Raw genomic sequence first — 12,015 nt, 5'->3', positions numbered from 1 at the left:
CCTTCCACTTTATTGTCCAATACAGAGTCAAATTGAAAGTGAACTCCGTTTATATTTTATCTTTGAGTTACTTTGACTCATACAAATTCAAGGCATGTGCTCGCTGAGGCGCGGTCATGTTTGTGCTCTGTGGTAAATTTAACCTCTTATCTGTTTAACAGCTTGAACAGAAATGTCTGGGATGGGCCTCTGAATTCTCTGACTTCATCACACAGAAACATTTACACAACCCATTGGCATCATACCGAGCTCTGCTTAACTAACTATAGCACGATCAATGATAAATCAGCTGCACTCTTAAACAGCTCTTAAACAATGAATTTAACATTCATTGTTAAATCCTCCCATATTGATGCACCAAAGCACAGATCACAGGGCAGCTTTTGGTTAAGTGCCCCTTTAGAAACTAGATTCAGTCTCGCAACCGTCCGATTGCCAGTGAACTTCTCTTTCCATTAAACCACAAACGTCCTTCTCTGCCAGAGAGGCACGCCTCATGTTAGGAAATACTCTGTACAAATTGTACAGAGTATTTCCTGAATAAATTGATGCGCTTGCACTTTGATCTTGATGTCTTCATGGTAGTCATCAATTCATGCTCTCAAAATAAAGCGCTCACACGTTACCTCAGTAGTTTTGGTGTTTTTTGTTGCTGGTTCGCAGCATGATTCAATGATATCGAGCATTGACTTCTCAACAGATTTTCCACCTCTGGCCTTTGATCAGCCTGTAAGGAATTAACCAAGGGAAGGTGAGGATTAGATCATTTCTCCCTTTGTTAATGCACATGGTTAAAGCACCAGAAAACATCTATAGCTCTCGTTAAAGTCAAATTCAGTTTCCCAACTGGTTCATTCTTACAGTCTAACTCCAAGAAGATACAACAAATGAGGACAAGCTGTTGAAGACTGCAAAATGTCAGCTAAATTTAAATGTCACTTTCATTCTCTTAATTTTTCTCATAAGAATTATACATTTTTTAAAAGTACAACAAATGAAACTCATAACCTTTTTAACCATTTACACTAGCCCTGCTTGTAATCCGGATATTAAACCAACAGCATATTATAGAAAGAAGTTTCATTTGTTACACTGAGTACAATGGCTTGGTTTTATTTAACACACTGAGCCAGAAAGTTTCTAAAACTCTACCTTTACCTTCAACTAACTAGTAGATCCGAGAAGACAATAGATAGGGTCACCCCTAATCGGCTTCAGGTTGCAAAGAAACAAATAAAACTGCACTAAAAGAAGAACTTCATTTTCAGTCTCCTTGACTTAGTCATAATAATGTAGATTTATAAAGCCTGAGCTCAAATACTTTAACATGACTGGAGTAACATGACAGAGAAAGCATCCACATGACCTCTGGTCTATGAGTTGTGGATGTCTGTGTAGACGATCTTGAATTTAACTCATGTCAAATTAGAACTGGTCGTTATAGTTGCCAGTATAAGCAGAACCTATTGGTAACAAAATAATAAAAATGTTAATGAGAAACCTCACAGCACTTTTTTGCTACTTAAAGGTTGATCTATTCAATGCTGACCTGGAACAAAGAATCAGATTAAATAAGGACACAGCAAATAAGGTCACACCTAGGAAGCTGTCAACGCTAAAGTGAAATTTTCATTGCATTTGTTACTATTCCACAATAATGAAAACGTAATGAAAATCTGTATAGGTCGTTAGAAACTCAGCTTTATATGGTAATTTCTATTTTAATGGAAAATGAGCGTAATGCTGAAATTGTAAAGTACAGACCCCGTTTTGTTTTTGCAGTGCATAAACATGAAATTTAATTCTCAGCCCACTTTTACTACATCTGAGGTGGAGATAAATATTGGTCTCAGGTCAAAGCTCAGAGTCATGGCTGTGTGTGATTGTACATCTAAATCTTTGCACCAATGTTGACAACAGCTCATTAAATGAACCGTTGAAGTAAGTTTCGCTGATTCACCCTTAATACTGTGAAACAAAGTAAATTTCAGTTGTTGGTTTTGGTTTCTATTCAGCAGAAATCATTTCACTGAAAACATAGAGTTTCTTTTGCTCTGTTTCGCTTCATTGACTTCCACTCATCGTGTTAGGTTCACGGTCATTTGCAGCCGAGTTTTAGTGCTTTGTTTGTTAAATTCCTCGGTTTGTTCCACACTCAAAAAAGTGAACCAGCTCCGTTGTCCACTTTAAGTTAACATCTCATTTCCAGTTAACACATAAAAAAGGTCATTATTGGGTTGGAAACAAACAGATATGTAATGTTATACTAGAAAAAAATCTATTTAACCCAATAAACACTATTTTATGTGTGAACTAGAAATTAAATGTTAACACACAGTAAACAACACCCCTGGATCACTTTTTTGAGTGTTGTGCTACAAAGTGAAACTGTTTCATTGGTCATGATGCAAAATAGTCAGTTTTGTTTGCTCCCTGTGATCTATGGAGCATTTACAAGAAATCATGTGACTAAAGAGAAACTTTATGTTACTCCTCATCACGGCTAAGGCTTCCCGGGTTCGTTGGCTTGTTTGTCAAGCAGCATGCTTACTTTGGTTTCTTTTTTTAACAGGACTCACCATGTAGCCAGAGCTATTTTGTAATGATGACTAATTTGATGACCATATTTGCTAATGAGTTGTATTAGTAAATGTTCTTCTGTGAATAACCAGAGCCTTTGTCTAATGCTGACAAAAACATGTGTCTTTATCCTGCTTTCTTATTTTCATTTCACCCCAACATTGTTCTGAATTGCAGCAAAATTATGACATCAATATGCATCACAATTAGAAATGTAAAGGTGATAATGGCTTTATTTCAAATACTTGCGACATGCATATACTGATTAGTAAAAGAAGTTGTTACATGTTCCGTTACTCATTATGGTTGAGACGCAACAGTGGTTGGTGTGGGACGCCCTCTAGTGTTTCTTTGCTGTAATTGAGTGAAGGAAAGCTTCTTTGCTCACTAAAATCGATGAGATACAGTATTTCTCAAATATTTTTCCCAGCTTCATTTTTTTTTCTGTATTGAGAAAAATTGAATGAGAAAGAATACAAATAAATAAAATGTATTTAGAGCACATTTCTTCAATGAAACAAAAGGTTCAGTAACAGAGTGTTTTTGGCCGCTGCATCTAACTTTTTGCCTTCCCCTTCACCCTGTGCACCACCTCAGCATCCCTGATTTACATCGTTTAAAAATGTAGCTTCCTTTAATGAGCTATTGGGGGGTGGGGAATAAATCTTTGTTGTTTTTTTTTAGATAATTCAAGAGGTATCAGACAAGAATTCACTGCCTCTCCACACCTCCTCCTACAGGTCGCTCATTTATTAGTAGACCAAATTAGATCCAGTGAAATTACAGGTATCTCTCTGATGGACAGAAGTGCTATCATCCACCAACTGGCTGATGGTACCACTCTTGTTTTAGATTATGAAAACCAAAAAATGCTGCTTTGTGTGCATTCCTGATAGAAAATGATAGGGTTGGGTCTCAATATTAATCAGTGTGAGTGTCATGTCAAAAAATAAGAAAAGTAAGAGAAAGGAGCAGTGAGCTTGTGTTGGGGGGGGGGGGGCGGAGCTTCCTGTGTAGGCCTTCATGTGGTTAAAATAAAACATCTGTGCACACCTGTGTGGCAGTTTTAAGACAAAGGAAGAGACAGGTTCTCGGCCAAGCAGGTTTTAGCTCATGGTCAAATCACCAGAGACACAACTGGTAAGAAGGAAATTAAGTTGCAGTTATGAAGATGTTGTTTATTAAAAGGTAGGAGTTGAGTTAAAGATTTTGAAGATAATTATGGCTTGTGGCCTGATAATGTTCAGTTTATATTGTGATTTTGGTTGAGCCACAGTGGAAATGTTTGATGTAAAATGTTTGTTTGGAACTAATTTAATTTCAGTTTTTTAGGTTTTCAACCTAATCCTAAATCCTAACTGTAAATCCCCTGTGTCAACAATTAAAACGCAAAGGAAAAGGATTTGAGTTGTGTCTAGCGTCCTTCTTGGTGATGACCAGCCATTTTAAAGTTTGGGCAGGAGCTGAAACATCAATCCAAACATAACTTGACAGTGAGGTTCATGGCTATTAAGCAATGCTCCAGTACTTCTCTTCATTATGCACATGTTAGGAATTCTACGAGACACAGGAGAAATAATTAACAAGGAACATCCTTAAATCTGGAAGCTAGCACCCAGAAAACTCAAACCAGACTGAACCAGTGGCTCCTGAGAAACTTCTTCGTTGCCCTTAGATGCAGAAGAAACAAGACCCTACAGTGGGTCTAAAATTAGACGTATTTTGTGCTAGTGCTGTCATTTTGGTTAAGGTTAATCATTTTAAATATGTTTGCTATTCTAATTGTGTCCACACAAGAATGATTTCCTATTTGAAATAGATTTATTTCACCAATTAAATTTTTTTAAAGTTTTTAAACATTTAAAGAAAATTGCACAATAGCAATGGAACAATTATGATATCCAAGGTGTGTGTGTGTATGTGTGTTTGTTTGTTACATTCACTCATTTACATTTACTTTAGTGACATTTTCAACAAAATCTATTTTTAGGAGTAGTTTTACTGCGCAGTATTTGTTTTTTACTCTTATTTGAAGGATTTTATTGTAAAGTATCGCAACTCTTACTGAATAAAAGGTCTGGCTATTCTACCCATCGTGAGTAACTTCATTAAATAAAGATTTGTTCTAACCCAAAAATTGCACCAGAGAGACACAACTACAGTTTATGTTGAAGTGAGACTTCTTGTTTGTACACAAGCTTTGTTGGTTTAATGGCATTTTCAATCCGCTGAGATCTTTGAGCCATTTGGGCGTTAAGTGAACATACAGTAAACAGTTGATATTGTAAACAACAACAAACCCTATATTGCCAAAGGTATTTGGGCAAGACACCAAATCAATGGATTCAGTTGTTCCAGTCACTTCCTCCGCTGCAGGTCTATAAAATTTGGTGTGGAGAAACTTCACTGACCTCATCCTCGTCAAAGACGTTTTGGATGAACTGGAGCTGGGTCTGAAATTCTGGTTTGCACTATTAGAAATTTGTGTATCTAATCTATCAATGGATATCTAATTTCCTGAATTTAACGCTGATGAAAACTTGTATTTTGGGCTAAATTGTTGCTGGACTGAGGCACACACATTTACTGAAAGCTGCTCAGCTGAATTGAGAGCTTGAGTGCGGTCCTTATCTGTGTGATTGAGTGTTGGAGAGGTACTGCAGTGAATTTGTGCCTGCTGTTAAAACTTTTGCCAGTTAGGAAGTTTGTCTGTCTGCTAGTTTGCCTGTCAGTGAGAGAGCAAGCTCATACACACAATAAAGAAGTGAACACACACACACACACACACACACACACACACACAGCTAAAGCACAAGGCACACACATTTTCTGCTCCACCCCTCCCGTGTAAATACACACAAAATTCCTGCAGCTAGAAAATCTTTTCTAGATTATCATTGCACCATGTTCTATGACATCTCAAAAAGCATGGAGTATGAAGAAAAATGGGACAGTTCTACAAAACGCAGAAGTGTAAACCCTGAAACACAACATATCGTTATTGGACACCAGGGGGCAGCAATGAACGTGGAACAAAATATTTCATTTCTGAGTGGTACAATGTTCCAAAATCAGAACCACACATGAAGTTGTTTGTAAATAAAGGTTTTCATGCAAAATAACTGGGACCAAGGATCAAATCTGTAACTGAAACAAAATGGAAAGAGACTGATGACCCAATCATTTTTCTATCATGTTATGGAACAATAATTAAGATTTTATGTGAAGCATCAATGACAGCAAATCCACAGGTTAAATAGTGCCAGACGATCTAAAAGATCAGAATAAGGAGGACAGTTTTTCAAAGGAACAACCACTGTTGCAGGATATGTTAAAACATGTCCCAGAGCAATTATGGTCAAAACATGACACAGATGTGCGATTAGTATAATCTGCAGAACCAGTCAAATTTAAGATAAAAACCAAATGCTAGCTTTCCGTTTCGCCCACAATATCCAATAAAAGCAGAAGCAGAACAAGGCATTCAGAAAACTATCGACTTGATGCAAGCAGGCGAATGGTAGAAAGAAGAAGTCAATGCAACACTCCAATTTGTCCCATTCTGAGAGCAGATAAATCAAAATACCGCCTAGTTCATGATTTATGCAAAATTAACATAATAATAAGAGACAATGAATCTGCATGATTCCAACAGAAGCACGGTTTTTCACAGTGATGATCTCTGTTTCGCATTTTTCAGCATTCCCCTGGCAGAACAATCACAACATTTATTTACATACACAGGTAAAAAAGCTCAGCTATACTCGGGTGCCTCAAGGGTTCAAGCACAGTCCACACATATTTAATCAAATGCTAAGACATGATCTGGAAGGTCTCGATCTAAATGGCACTCTGCTACAATATGTGGACGATCTGTTAGTCTGTGCAGCTATGCTAGGTGACTGTCATCGAGATTAAATCAAAGTTCTACAAAGGGTAGAAGTGGCGGGACAGAACGGCTCTGAACAAAAAACTACAGTATTGTCAGCCACAGGTAGATTACCTAGGAAGGCAAATATCACAATCGCAATCATTGCTATTTCATCTTCTCAACTGGAAGGTGTCAGTAAAGCGCCGCGCCCACAGTCCCAACTTCAGCTAGAACTGAGCTGAAAGCAGATCTGGAGAAGTGGCTACAGCAGAGCAACCAGCAGTGTTGTATTGTAATGAAGTAAAAATACTTCACTACTGTACTTAAGTATATTTTGGAGTACTTTATACTTTTCTCGAGTATAACATTTTTTGATAACTTTTACTTTTACTTTTACTTCACTATATTTCTGAACTTAATTGCATACTTTTACTCCAATACATTTTCAATGTTTGGTTTAGTTACTCGTTACAAAAAGAGAGAGAGAGACTCGCACGCAAGTGTTTTGACCCCACCGACTGATTGACTGCGACAAAGTCAGGACTTCCCTGGGCTTGCTCATCACCACTAACAGGATATGAAGCTGATTCAGTAGTAAAGCAGGTTAAATTAACCTTGTAGTATAAAGCATCTAATAGCAGAGAGTCCTAATTTTCTTAATTAAATGATACCTGCAGGTGTATCTATTAGCAGGTTTACCACTTCCTGTTGGTTAACTAGACCTGGTTTATCACTTAACCATGTTCTTAGTATACACCCCCTGGTCTAAATTTTGCCTGCACTTGGTTGTGTACAGTTTTTAAGTGCATAGTACTGACCTTACTTGAAGAAGGAAAACTGAAAGCTTACAAAAAGGTTGTATTTTCTGTCTAAATTTGGTCTAAATTTCTCCTGCACTTGGCCGTTTATATTATTTCAAGTGAATTTGACTTTCAAAGTTTACCAACATCTAAAAAATGTAATTCAACCTGCATTTGCTTTGTTTTACTTTTACTTATACTTTTTATTACATTACTTGAGTACATCCATTTTTACAGTAATTTTCATACTTAAGTACAAGACATTTTAGATACTTTAAGACTTTTACTCAAGTAACATTTCAGTCAGTGACTTGGACTTTTACCAAAGTCATATTTTGGAGAGGTACTTATACTTTTACTTGACTCCCAGATTTCAGTACTTTATACAACACTGGCAACCAGGGTTGGGGGCTGGGTTATATATGTTTATATTCTTCATAGTTTTCAAAGTTTTCAACTTGTGAGATCTTAACCAGGATTATGTTGGATGTTTCTTCTTAAAATCTGCGATCAACTTCATATAGTTGTGAAAAATATTTAGAGCAGCAGAGCTTTTTAAGTTTGGCTTTCACTTTTCCTGCACGCTATCATAAATCCTCCTTACATCTCTATCTGCTACACAAGATAACAGCTTTTAAAGACTGAAAGCAAGAAAAACAATTTGTACCACTTCCAATGCTCTTTTAATATTGATATTTATGTAACCATTGAAATTAATTTTATCTGTAACATCAGTTTGTTTACTTTTCCATTAAGTTCCCAATTGCACTTAAAACAGAAGAGGATATTTTGTCTGGAATAACATTTATTGAAAGAATAAACATGGAAAATATAACGGACCAACTCCATGTGTTGGAACCTCTTTTACAATATAGGAATAAAACAAAATGATTTGCTTCTGTTCAGTTTGGAGCATATTGATATTAATATCCATGAGATTCAGACGGGTTGATGGTTGATGCTGAGGAGTCGGAGGACGCTTCTTTAGTTTCCTGCATGTTGGTCTGGAAGTTCAAACTGGTGCTCAAAATCAGCTGCATATTCCAAACTTTTGCGTTTTTGATCATCAGGTTTTTCCTCAAATAAACGGATAGAACAGAAAGGGCGCCTGGCACAACAAGTTTGTATGTAGCAAATGAGTGTGTCAACAGAAGACATGTGCTGTATTCCATGGTCAGACAGCAGAGTGCCGTCTCCTTCCAGCGGTTTTCCTTTAAAGAGTATTTTCTCGACGCTTACAAAACAATCTAAAAAGAAGAACAAAGAGTAAAATGTCATGTGAGCAGTAAAACAGGTCAGAACACATCCTAGCTTAAACAATCAACTACACTTTTTTTCTCTTCTAATTGTCTCTAGTACACTAAATTATTCTACTCAAGCAAATGTGCAAACTTTTCCCAGATTTGTTTCCGGGAAGAAACACTGTACAGCATGGACAGAGCCTTTAGGAAACATTTTCTCCGAAAGCTTTAGAGCGTTAGTTCTGCTGGTTCAGACTTAGATTTTTATTGTCACATGATGTTCTGATCTAAACTGAATTGTAGGTTTAATAAAGGCAATGAGGTTGTTTCTCCGTAAGTCAAAGAAGTAAAAGAGACATGTTATGTCAGTTTGTACATTACCTTCACTAAAAAGAGATCTAGGAAGTTTTTGACGGTTTCCAGAGTACTTTCCAGAGTGCTTTTTTTATCAGTAAGATGGTCATATCCTACTTTTTAATGCTTTCTATCATATCTAAATCATTCAGTTGTGGTCTGTATAAAGTAGAACTGCGATGCTTAGGTCTGATTTCCTCATTGTTGTTGCCCCACAGCTCCTCTTTTACCCCTTCTTTTGAGGCGGGTCTGAGAGACAAAATTAGTAATCTGCAAGTTCATGACCTTGTTTAGCTGCTCTGAAGCAAACACTGTGACGTTATAGTCCAAAAAATTTAATAGAACAGAGAAAACTCAACTGCTTGCAGATTTGTCCCAAACTGAATGTAAAGATATTGACGCAGCACCCAGACAAAATATGTACTAACATGAAATTAGACAAAAATCAATGGAGTCAACATCTCTAGTTCTCTTTAGTAACCCCAGCAGCACTAGCTTGATCTTGATCTACCTCTGTTCATTGGACAAAAACACTGCAGTGGGTTAATTAATTTACCAGGGTTTTGGAGTTGAAGCTTGTCTTGAATCTTCTCTTTTAGCTCCTTCAGAGTGATGCTCCTCATCTGCTCCTCAGTGTCGCACAACTCGACAAACAGATCCTTTTCATCCCATATAATAACAACCCCAACAGCCATTTTTACTTTGCTTGTCTGCAGTTTAGTGAACTTGAGGAGTAGTTGTAGAAGGTGTGGTCCATCAGGTTTTATTCCCCCAGTGTTCCTCCTCCGTGGGAGGGAGTGGATGCAAATTCAGAAGGGGAGTGTCAAAATACCTCTAAAATCGATGGTGTGGTGAGCCCGACCATATTCCCTGTTACTCACAAATTAAGAGATAATTTGGACATTAAATGTATTACATAAAATAGATAACATAAGAGCTCTGTAATGGTATGTTTTAATTGATCATTTTCTCTTTACTGAATTATATGGTTGATTAATTGTCTTTTCTTTTTTAAAGGATCAAGCACTTATGTATCAAATAAATGAAATAATGATTGTTTTAGTGCAGACAGTCTGAAGAGAAAATAGATTTGAATATGGTCAGTTGAGACGGTATTGAGCAATATAGGAGTTGTCCAGAGAGAGCAGCTGCTGTCCACAGGAAATGTGCCCGGGAGAAAGAGGAAGTGGAACCAGACAGTTTGGTTTAATGGCTTACTGCTGGGGTGAAGGCAATGAGGTGATTAGGGACTTTTTGCTGTTGTTCAGTAAAGGGGGATGTTTCAGGGTTTTTGCAACCTCCCAATGGCTATCTCAACACATAAAGGAAAGGTAATTTGGGTACTCAGTGTTCAGTCTCCTCAGAAGACATGCAGCGCGGAGCAGAAGAAAAGAAGACCCAAGATGGAAGGACGATCGTTGAGCCAAAGGAAGAACACGACGCCCCTGTCTCTGAGAACCGCAGAGACTGAGTCAGATTATCTATTTTTCGTGTTTTTCCACAATTCGGGGCCGGCGATCTGCAAATCCTGTCAAGAAGAACTGCTGTGGTTTTGACCTGGTTGATGAGAAGATCCTAGATTTTCTGAAGATGTGAGCTGCACCCGTGAGATGTCAGTTCTGAAGCTGAACCAACTTGTCGAGCCGAAGAGACAGACCACAGACATCAAAGCAGGGGCTCAGAGCGTGAGTCCATAATGGGACATTAATGGGACATCGGGGTCGCCATCAAGAGAAGGGAAGTTTTTGGCTGAACAAACCCTTTATCCAGCAATCAAAGACACTTTGGAATTCCATCTGTGGTTCGGGTCAGTTTGCTCCTTCGAATTTAAAATCCCCTCTTGAACGCATTAGTACACAGCCTTAGATAAGATATAGGAAGTTGATTAAAAGTTTTTTTTTTTGTAATTTGTTATATTGCTTAATGCTGTTGCCTGCTAAAGCATACTAATTAAAGAAGTATATAACATTTTATTAGGAGTTGTGGACATTCAATTATTGAGTCAACATTTTTCGGAGTTCTTCTATGATTGTAAAACATACATGGTGTATGGTTCTAGAAATATTTAGGAGGTCTTAAAAGGTTGTCGGTAGCCCAAACTTTAAAACAACACCCTTAGGGACTTTTGAGTTTCTAAAAAATACTGATCGTGTAACAAGTGCCGTTGTGTAAAGTAGGAGCCATCGTTAACTAGGGCGGTGGAAATAGGTGGCCTCAGGCTACTAGGTTGCCTGACCTGTCCACTGAAGAAGGGTGTGGCCCTTGGACAGAGGTGGTTAGCTGGTCAGTTGTGTCCTACTTATCTAGCTGAAAAGGTCTCACAGGGTAATACTCGTTAGATTCAAAGGTCATTAGAACCCCAGCTAGTCTGAGCTTTAACCCAAAATAGAAAAGGATGTAGGAGGGGGTTTTAGTTCAAGCCGAACACGTCAGGAGGTACACTCTCAGGTTTCTCTAAAAACATTTCTCAATTTGCCTCTTTTCTGCCCGCTTTAAAATCTTTTCCATCAACACGCCCCATTCTCTACGGCCTAAATGAACCACGCAACTGGATAAGAACTCAGAAACCAAACCTGTGAGTTGCTAATTCCTTTTTTTAACAATCCTGGATTATTGTTGCCGGCAGGGAGACTACAAAGACAATTGACAGGAAGATAAGAGGCAACTTCACAAAGTTAAAAAGAGATCAGTCTAAAAATCGAAATGAACAAATAGAGCTGAAGCTGAAGTTAAAACCCAGCAGTTTGAAAACAACTTTAAATCAGGAACTTTACATCCACAGTTTGAAAAGCCAATGATTGTATGGCTAAAAGAGTTTGTCGGTCTGTTAGTTTAACGCCTTGGTAGGGCACATCTCCTGCCTGAAGGAATGAGGGGATGGGCGGGGTCTGATCTGTATTTGAGCAGTCAATCATGGGGTAAGCCCTGCCTTCAGATCTAAAGCAGAGTAGCAACCAATGATCACAAAACTCCTTGTATGTTGGTGCATCTGGCTGCTTCACACAATTGTGTTGCTTAGTTTGTTGCACTCTGCTGCGCGGGCAATGATTCTGAATGCTTGTTATTTGCTTGGTGTCAATATGAAAGACAGTCAATGTGTGTTGCTTGTTTTCATATTAACTTTAGGTGTCCGTCAAAGGCAGGATGCCAAACCAGGCCAAGAGGCCTT

Source organism: Fundulus heteroclitus, chromosome 14, assembly GCF_011125445.2.
Source record: "Fundulus heteroclitus isolate FHET01 chromosome 14, MU-UCD_Fhet_4.1, whole genome shotgun sequence".
In the NCBI taxonomy this organism is placed as follows: Eukaryota; Metazoa; Chordata; class Actinopteri; order Cyprinodontiformes; family Fundulidae; genus Fundulus; species Fundulus heteroclitus.
This window is presented reverse-complemented; position numbering follows the sequence as displayed.